Source organism: Dermacentor silvarum, chromosome 2 (assembly GCF_013339745.2).
Source record: "Dermacentor silvarum isolate Dsil-2018 chromosome 2, BIME_Dsil_1.4, whole genome shotgun sequence".
Lineage (NCBI taxonomy): Eukaryota > Metazoa > Arthropoda > Arachnida > Ixodida > Ixodidae > Dermacentor > Dermacentor silvarum.
The window spans coordinates 37,479,226-37,488,964 of record NC_051155.1 but is presented as its reverse complement, the minus strand read 5'-3'; the positions used below and the strand labels follow the sequence as shown (position 1 = coordinate 37,488,964).

Sequence of the window (9,739 nt, the reverse complement as noted above, 5' to 3'; positions counted from 1 at the left end):
GTAGATTACTCGATGTTCCGAGACAGTGTCAGTTATACAAGCGTAACTTTCTCGTAGTAGATCATGGATCGATGGATGGAACAACTGTATTCTGATCGATTGGGTCGCGCTAGTTTCCTAGCCCGAAGCGGGCCGCTCCCACGTTGGCACCGAAAGACCTAGCCTATCGGCCGCTTCGCGAGCCCGTTGGACTGCCCGCAGCTGTTCATCTAATGTGAGACTGCGTAGAGCTGCGTCCCACCACTCTTCACTGTTGTTCTCATCGCTGCGTAACGTGGAGCAAGGCCAGAGTATATGACTAAGATCTATGGTGTCATTACATTTATCGCATGTTGTAGGAGTACAGATCTCCGGATAGATCTTGTTGATAATTAGGGGGTTCGGATAAGTTCGTGTTTGTAAGAGCCTTAGCGTAATGGCCTGAGCTCTATTTAGTTTACTGTGCGGAGGGGGGAAGACCGTGCTTTCTAGGTAGAAGTGCTTGGTTAGCTCGTTGAACGTGAGGAGGTGGTCCTTTCAATCAGGAACCTCAGCATCTTCTTGCCTTGTGGCTGCATAGTTGGCAAGTCCTCGTGCAGCATTGTGGGCAGATTCGTTGAGGTTCACGGGAGCACCGTTGATTTCTCCCATATGAGCAGGAAACCAGATGATCGTGTGGGGTTTGACGGCCTTTCCGTCAAGAATTGCCAGGGCCTGTCTAGAGATGACTCCTTTGGCAAATGCCCGGGCGGCTGCTCCAGAATCGCTGTAGATCCTGGACCTCTTTTGTTCTAAAAGTGCCAATGCGATGGCTGCTTGTTATGCAATGTCTGTTTGCGTGGTGCACGTGGAAGCCGAGTTGACGACTTCAGCTTTGCCGTTCAGAAGGACTGCTGTGAAGGCTCGTCTATTGAGCATGAAAGACGCGTCGACGAAGGAGCATTCTTCAGCCTGATTTTGAGCTTTCTCTAGCAGGGCTTTGGCTTGCCTTCTGCCCACGTTGTGGATGGGGTGAACATTCCTTTGAACAGGCGTGACTGTGGTATTCTTCCGCAGATCTTTGGGAATTTCTCTCTGATTATTATCTATTACTGTAATTGGTATACCAAGTCATTTGAGGATCTGTCTTCCTGATCGCGTTGTAGGGAGTCTAAAGAACTGGGCTCTTTCTTGTGCCTCGGCTATTTCCTCCAGTGTATTGTGCATCCCTAGTTGCCTGAATCCTTCGGTTTCCGTGTACATAGGTAGCCCGAGAGCTACCTTGATTACCTTACTTAACAATGCATTGAGTTTGTCACTCTCGGATCTCTGTCAATCGTGTATGGATGGAGTGACATAGCACAAAGGCGTGAAGGTGTCTAACATGCCATTAAGGAATTTCTGGCCAAAATTTGTCCATTCGATAGACTATGTCCTTCCTTAAAAGGCGAGGCATACGACTTGTAAAGCAGATAATTCATGCTGCTCCATATCTGAGGTGATTAGCATCAACTAAAAATTATATTATTGCCTTAATAGAATCAATAACGGTCGTTTGCAGCAGCTAATTATTTACCATCAGGCCTGAAACTTCTGTCTGCATATATGCTCGGTGACGCTTTACGTGAAATGTCTTTAAAATTGAATAGAGGGGATCATTCCGAAACCGCATGCAATGAAAACATGATATACCCACTACCACTTACATTTTTATAAGCCATACTGACCACGCAAGTTACTTTGGTATCGTTGTGTATAGAAAACATCTGATCGCACGCACTGTTGGAATCAATGCAAGCAAAGCTTTCTGCGCTGTGTGCGTTCATTGACGGTGTTTGGCGGTAATGTTGACTGCATACGGCAGTCACGAGATGATGTGAAATGTTGTCTTGCTTGCTCCACTTGTGTTTGTCCACTTAGTACACAGAACAGAGAGAGGCGTGTCGTTCTTTCAGTATATTATTTTACTGAAGAGAGCCCAAATTATCAATGTTTTCCTTCACGGCGCATTTGCCTTCTCCCGTGTCATGTTAGGTGAACTGCCACGTGGGCAGAGGAGTAAGGTTAATCACCCGTTTTGTAACTGTGCCTGTACGGGATCCAGTTGTACTCATTCCCTGCCTCCTCTCTCTATACTCCCTCTCTAATATTATCCCTACCTCCTCCCCGGACTGTCGTTGCTGTTGCGCGTGAGCACGGAGGCAAGCGCGGCAGCTCCTGCAATGCTTTCGCGAGGAGCCAGGCCTAATTACGGCGTCCACAGGACATTGTTGCGTCCCCCAGGGCGCTTCAGAGGGCATTGGGGCCCCGCTCTACCAAAACGTCGTTGACGTCACCTATTTCGTCTTCCGCTTCTATCTACGTCCCCTGTGGACATTCACGTTAGTCCGAAGGTAAGGGCTCCAGTTGCTGCAATGCTTTTGAGTGGGGTCACGGATAATTACAACTGTCAAAATGGCTAATGTGGTCACACCCAGGTAGCTAAAGAGGGCATTGTGCACATGCCACGCGATGGAAAGGTCCAAACGTGTTTCTCTTCCGTGCTCCTCCAATGTAGATACATGCTCTGAACCACCCCCGACGCGGACGTGCAAGCTATAATAATCAGCAGCAGAAGCAGCAGCAGTGCAAAAGTCAATGGAAGAGGCAGGGAAAGCTTCACTTTAAAATGCCACAGGTGGCGTTGTTGTCGCGCCACCCATGACACAATCGGAGCTAAATTTCGCTTCCCATTCGACATTCCGACAGGCGTAGTTTCCGACAGGCGTAGTAGGTTTGTCAATCCGATCGAGACTAGTCGTGTTTAAGAGAGCTCGCTCAGGCATATCTGGTATAATGCACTAAACGCATACTCCTTCAGATCACAAGTAACAAGGCCTACAAATGTCCAAACTTTTGCACAAATGTCATGCTTACTCGGTTACGGCGCCCCTGCGTACGACACGCAGAATCCATAAAGGTCATGAATGGCCACGGGTAGCAAGAGTGTGGGACACCAATTCGCACGTCCCGGATAGCGGATTACACTTTAGGAACCCCCTGGCACGCCAAGAGGTCATATAAGTTAGGTATGTAAGCTTTCTAATGTGTTAATATGTAACATGCGCTTCGCTATGGTATAGTTGGTTAGAGCAAAAAAAAAATATGAGTGCAGCGTGCACTAGTGGTGCAAGGCTGGAGCAAACTGCGGTGCTTGTGATCGACCAAGCTACAGCCAGGGTCGCTATCCCGGCGACGCTGGTTACTCAAACGCAGACTATCGCGTTCTCGTTCTCGAAACTTGGGATCTTCGACTCGACGACGCCTGTTCTCGGCGCAGCTTCGGCACGGTATTCCAGATCGGCTCGCCGCCGACGCGCAGGTTCTCGCTTGGCCGCACGACGAGCTTCAAGACGCGGTCTGGCGAAGCGTTGACATGTCTAGGCGAAGCGAAGCACATCGCGCTCCTCTTTCTCTCTCGTCCGTAGCTAGGGCGCTGCGGTGCACAAGGGTTCGTTCCCGACGCCGCGCTCTCTTTCTCGTCCGTAGCTAGGGCGCTGCGGTGCACAAGGGCGTTCGTTCCCGACGCGCGCTCTCTTTCTTCTTGTCCGTAGCTAGGGGCGCTGCGGTGCACAAGGGCGTTCGTTCCCGACGCGCGCTCTCTTTCTCTCTCGTCCGTAGCTAGGGTGCGCTGCGGTGCACAGGGCGTTCGTTCCCGACGCGCGCTCTCTTTCTCTCTCGTCCGTAGCTAGGTGCGCTGCGGTGCACAAGGGCGTTCGTTCCCGACGCGCGCTCTCTTTTTTTCTCTCGTCCGTTGCTAGGGGCGCTGCGGTGCACAAGATGGTTCGTTCCCGACGCGCGCTCTCTTTCTCTCTCGTCCGTTGCTAGGGGCGCTGCGGTGCACAAGGGCGTTCGTTCCCGACGCGCGCTCTCTTTCTTCTCTCGTCCGTTGCTAGGGGCGCTGCGGTGCACAAGGGCGTTCGTTCCCGACGCGCGCTCTCTTTCTCTCTCGTCCGTTGCTAGGGGCGCTGCGGTGCACAAGGGCGTTCGTTTCCGACGCGCGCTCTCTTTCTCTCTCGTCCGTAGCTAGGGGCGCTGCGGTGCACAAGGGCGTTCGTTCCCGACGCGCGCTCTCTTTCTCTCTCGTCCGTAGCTAGGGGCGCTGCGGTGCACAAGGGCGTTCGTTCCCGACGCGCGCTCTCTTTCTCTCTCGTCCGTAGCTAGGGGCGCTGCGGTGCACAAGGGCGTTCGTTCCCGACGCGCGCTCTCTTTCTCTCTCGTCCGTAGCTAGGGGCGCTGCGGTGCACAAGGGCGTTCGTTCCCGACGCGCGCTCTCTTTCTCTCTCGTCCGTAGCTAGGGGCGCTGCGGTGCACAAGGGCGTTCGTTCCCGACGCGCGCTCTCTTTCTCTCTCGTCCGTAGCTAGGGGCGCTGCGGTGCACAAGGGCGTTCGTTCCCGACGCGCGCTCTCTTTCTCTCTCGTCCGTAGCTAGGGGCGCTGCGGTGCACAAGGGCGTTCGTTCCCGACGCGCGCTCTCTTTCTCTCTCGTCCGTAGCTAGGGGCGCTGCGGTGCACAAGGGCGTTCGTTCCCGACGCGCGCTCTCTTTCTCTCTCGTCCGTAGCTAGGGGCGCTGCGGTGCACAAGGGCGTTCGTTCCCGACGCGCGCTCTCTTTCTCTCTCGTCCGTAGCTAGGGGCGCTGCGGTGCACAAGGGCGTTCGTTCCCGACGCGCGCTCTCTTTCTCTCTCGTCCGTAGCTAGAGGCGCTGCTGCGGTGCACAAGGGCGTTCGTTCCGACGCGCGCTCTCTTTCTCTCTCGTCCGTAGCTAGGTGCGCTGCGGTGCACAAGGGCGTTCGTCCCGACGCGCGCTCTCTTTCTCTCTGTCCGTAGCTAGGGGCGCTGCGGTGCACAAGGCGTTCGTTCCCGACGCGCGCTCTCTTTCTCTCTCGTCCGTTTGCTAGGGGCGCTGCGGTGCACAAGGGCGTTCGTTCCCGACGCGCGCTCTCTTTCTCTCGTCCAGTAGCTAGGTGCGCTGCGGTGCACAAGGGCGTTCGTTCCCGACGCGCGCTCTCTCTCGTCCGTAGCTAGGGGCGCTGCGGTGCACAAGGGCGTTCGTTCCCGACGCGCGCTCTCTTTCTCTCTCGTCCGTAGCTAGGTGCGCTGCGGTGCACAAGGGCGTTCGTTCCCGACGCGCGCTCTCTTTCTCTCTCGTCCGTAGCTAGGGGCGCTGCGGTGCACAAGGGCGTTCGTTCCCGACGCGCGCTCTCTTTCTCTCTCGTCCGTAGCTAGGGGCGCTGCGGTGCACAAGGGCGTTCGTTCCCGACGCGCGCTCTCTTTCTCTCTCGTCCGTAGCTAGGGGCGCTGCGGTGCACAAGGGCGTTCGTTCCCGACGCGCGCTCTCTTTCTCTCTCGTCCGTAGCTAGGGGCGCTGCGGTGCACAAGGGCGTTCGTTCCCGACGCGCGCTCTCTTTCTCTCTCGTCCGTAGCTAGGGGCGCTGCGGTGCACAAGGGCGTTCGTTCCCGACGCGCGCTCTCTTTCTCTCTCGTCCGTAGCTAGGGCGCTGCGGTGCACAAGGGCGTTCGTTCCCGACGCGCGCTCTCTTTCTCTCTCGTCCGTAGCTAGGGGCGCTGCGGTGCACAAGGGCGTTCGTTCCCGACGCGCGCTCTCTTTCTCTCTCGTCCGTAGCTAGGGGCGCTGCGGTGCACAAGGGCGTTCGTTCCCGACGCGCGCTCTCTTTCTCTCTCGTCCGTAGCTAGGGGCGCTGCGGTGCACAAGGGCGTTCGTTCCCGACGCGCGCTCTCTTTCTCTCTCGTCCGTAGCTAGGGGCGCTGCGGTGCACAAGGGCGTTCGTTCCCGACGCGCGCTCTCTTTCTCTCTCGTCCGTAGCTAGGGGCGCTGCGGTGCACAAGGGCGTTCGTTCCCGACGCGCGCTCTCTTTCTCTCTCGTCCGTAGCTAGGGGCGCTGCGGTGCACAAGGGCGTTCGTTCCCGACGCGCGCTCTCTTTCTCTCGTCCGTAGCTAGGTGCGCTGCGGTGCACAAGGGCGTTCGTTCCCGACGCGCGCTCTCTTTCTCTCTCGTCCGTAGCTAGGGGCGCTGCGGTGCACAAGGGCGTTCGTTCCCGACGCGCGCTCTCTTTCTCTCTCGTCCGTAGCTAGGTGCGCTGCGGTGCACAAGGGCGTTCGTTCCCGACGCGCGCTCTCTTTCTCTCTCGTCCGTAGCTAGGGGCGCTGCGGTGCACAAGGGCGTTCGTTCCCGACGCGCGCTCTCTTTCTCTCTCGTCCGTAGCTAGGGGCGCTGCGGTGCACAAGGGCGTTCGTTCCCGACGCGCGCTCTCTTTCTCTCTCGTCCGTAGCTAGGGGCGCTGCGGTGCACAAGGGCGTTCGTTCCCGACGCGCGCTCTCTTTCTCTCTCGTCCGTAGCTAGGGGCGCTGCGGTGCACAAGGGCGTTCGTTCCCGACGCGCGCTCTCTTTCTCTCTCGTCCGTAGCTAGGGGCGCTGCGGTGCACAAGGGCGTTCGTTCCCGACGCGCGCTCTCTTTCTCTCTCGTCCGTAGCTAGGGGCGCTGCGGTGCACAAGGGCGTTCGTTCCCGACGCGCGCTCTCTTTCTCTCTGTCCGTAGCTAGGGGCGCTGCGGTGCACAAGGGCGTTCGTTCCCGACGCGCGCTCTCTTTCTCTCTTGTCCGTAGCTAGGGGCGCTGCGGTGCACAAGGGCGTTCGTTCCCGACGCGCGCTCTCTTTCTCTCTCGTCCGTAGCTAGGTGCGCTGCGGTGCACAAGGGCGTTCGTTCCCGACGCGCGCTCTCTTTCTCTCTCGTCCGTAGCTAGGGGCGCTGCGGTGCACAAGGGCGTTCGTTCCCGACGCGCGCTCTCTTTCTCTCTCGTCCGTAGCTAGGTGCGCTGCGGTGCACAAGGGCGTTCGTTCCCGACGCGCGCTCTCTTTCTCTCGTCCGTAGCTAGGTGCGCTGCGGTGCACAAGGGCGTTCGTTCCCGACGCGCGCTCTCTTTCTCTCTCGTCCGTAGCTAGGGGCGCTGCGGTGCACAAGGGCGTTCGTTCCCGACGCGCGCTCTCTTTCTCTCTCGTCCGTAGCTAGGGGCGCTGCGGTGCACAAGGGCGTTCGTTCCCGACGCGCGCTCTCTTTCTCTCTCGTCCGTAGCTAGGGGCGCTGCGGTGCACAAGGGCGTTCGTTCCCGACGCGCGCTCTCTTTCTCTCTCGTCCGTAGCTAGGGGCGCTGCGGTGCACAAGGGCGTTCGTTCCCGACGCGCGCTCTCTTTCTCTCTCGTCCGTAGCTAGGGGCGCTGCGGTGCACAAGGGCGTTCGTTCCCGACGCGCGCTCTCTTTCTCTCTCGTCCGTAGCTAGGGGCGCTGCGGTGCACAAGGCGTTCGTTCCCGACGCGCGCTCTCTTTCTCTCGTCCGTAGCTAGGGGCGCTGCGGTGCACAAGGGCGTTCGTTCCCGACGCGCGCTCTCTTTCTCTCTCGTCCGTAGCTAGGGGCGCTGCGGTGCACAAGGGCGTTCGTTCCCGACGCGCGCTCTCTTCTCTCTCGTCCGTAGCTAGGGGCGCTGCGGTGCACAAGGGCGTTCGTTCCCGACGCGCGCTCTCTTTCTCTCTCGTCCGTAGCTAGGGGCGCTGCGGTGCACAAGGGCGTTCGTTCCCGACGCGCGCTCTCTTTCTCTCTCGTCCGTAGCTAGGGGCGCTGCGGTGCACAAGGGCGTTCGTTCCCGACGCGCGCTCTCTTTCTCTCTCGTCCGTAGCTAGGTGCGCTGCGGTGCACAAGGGCGTTCGTTCCCGACGCGCGCTCTCTTTCTCTCTCGTCCGTAGCTAGGTGCGCTGCGGTGCACAAGGGCGTTCGTTCCCGACGCGCGCTCTCTTTCTCTCTCGTCCGTAGCTAGGGGCGCTGCGGTGCACAAGGGCGTTCGTTCCCGACGCGCGCTCTCTTTCTCTCTCGTCCGTAGCTAGGGGCGCTGCGGTGCACAAGGGCGTTCGTTCCCGACGCGCGCTCTCTTTCTCTCTCGTCCGTAGCTAGGGGCGCTGCGGTGCACAAGGGCGTTCGTTCCCGACGCGCGCTCTCTTTCTCTCTCGTCCGTAGCTAGGGGCGCTGCGGTGCACAAGGGCGTTCGTTCCCGACGCGCGCTCTCTTTCTCTCTCGTCCGTAGCTAGGTGCGCTGCGGTGCACAAGGGCGTTCGTTCCCGACGCGCGCTCTCTTTCTTCTCGTCCGTAGCTAGGGGCGCTGCGGTGCACAAGGGCGTTCGTTCCCGACGCGCGTCTCTTTCTCTCGTCCGTAGCTAGGGGCGCTGCGGTGCACAAGGGCGTTCGTTCCCGACGCGCGCTCTCTTTCTCTCTCGTCCGTAGCTAGGGGCGCTGCGGTGCACAAGGGCGTTCGTTCCCGACGCGCGCTCTCTTTCTCTCTCGTCCGTAGCTAGGGGCGCTGCGGTGCACAAGGGCGTTCGTTCCCGACGCGCGCTCTCTTTCTCTCTCGTCCGTAGCTAGGGGCGCTGCGGTGCACAAGGGCGTTCGTTCCTGACGCGCGCTCTCTGTCTCTCTCGTCCGTAGCTAGGTGCGCTGCGGTGCACAAGGGCGTTCGTTCCCGACGCGCGCTTTCTTTCTTTCTCGTCCGTAGCTAGGGGCGCTGCGGTGCACAAGGGCGTTCGTTCCCGACGCGCGCTCTCTTTCTCTCTCGTCCGTAGCTAGGGGCGCTGCGGTGCACAAGGGCGTTCGTTCCCGACGCGCGCTCTCTTTCTCTCTCGTCCGTAGCTAGGGGCGCTGCGGTGCACAAGGGCGTTCGTTCCCGACGCGCGCTCTCTTTCTCTCTCGTCCGTAGCTAGGGGCGCTGCGGTGCACAAGGGCGTTCGTTCCCGACGCGCGCTCTCTTTCTCTCTCGTCCGTAGCTAGGGGCGCTGCGGTGCACAAGGGCGTTCGTTCCCGACGCGCGCTCTCTTTCTCTCTCGTCCGTAGCTAGGTGCGCTGCGGTGCACAAGGGCGTTCGTTCCCGACGCGCGCTCTCTTTCTCTCTCGTCCGTAGCTAGGGGCGCTGCGGTGCACAAGGGCGTTCGTTCCCGACGCGCGCTCTCTTTCTCTCTCGTCCGTAGCTAGGGGCGCTGCGGTGCACAAGGGCGTTCGTTCCCGACGCGCGCTCTCTTTCTCTCTCGTCCGTAGCTAGGGGCGCTGCGGTGCACAAGGGCGTTCGTTCCCGACGCGCGCTCTCTTTCTCTCTCGTCCGTAGCTAGGGGCGCTGCGGTGCACAAGGGCGTTCGTTCCCGACGCGCGCTCTCTTTCTCTCTCGTCCGTAGCTAGGGCGCTGCGGTGCACAAGGGCGTTCGTTCCCGACGCGCGCTCTCTTTCTCTCTTGTCCGTAGCTAGGGGCGCTGCGGTGCACAAGGGCGTTCGTTCCCGACGCGCGCTCTCTTTCTCTCTCGTCCGTAGCTAGGGGCGCTGCGGTGCACAAGGGCGTTCGTTCCCGACGCGCGCTCTCTTTCTCTCTCGTCCGTAGCTAGGTGCGCTGCGGTGCACAAGGGCGTTCGTTCCCGACGCGCGCTCTCTTTCTCTCTCGTCCGTAGCTAGGGGCGCTGCGGTGCACAAGGGCGTTCGTTCCCGACGCGCGCTCTCTTTCTCTCGTCCGTAGCTAGGGGCGCTGCGGTGCACAAGGGCGTTCGTTCCCGACGCGCGCTCTCTTTCTCTCTCGTCCGTAGCTAGGTGCGCTGCGGTGCACAAGGGCGTTCGTTCCCGACGCGCGCTCTCTTTCTCTCTCGTCCGTAGCTAGGGGCGCTGCGGTGCACAAGGGCGTTCGTTCCCGACGCGCGC

At 59.6% G+C, this 9,739-nt stretch overlaps 1 protein-coding gene across 1 annotated transcript in view; it reads left to right on the top strand.

The window, feature by feature from the left end:
- The window catches only part of LOC119439969 (neprilysin-like), a 500,589-nt gene that overhangs the window by 324,141 nt on the left and 166,709 nt on the right, over positions 1–9,739 (top strand). The gene's annotated exons all lie outside the window — the stretch shown is intronic.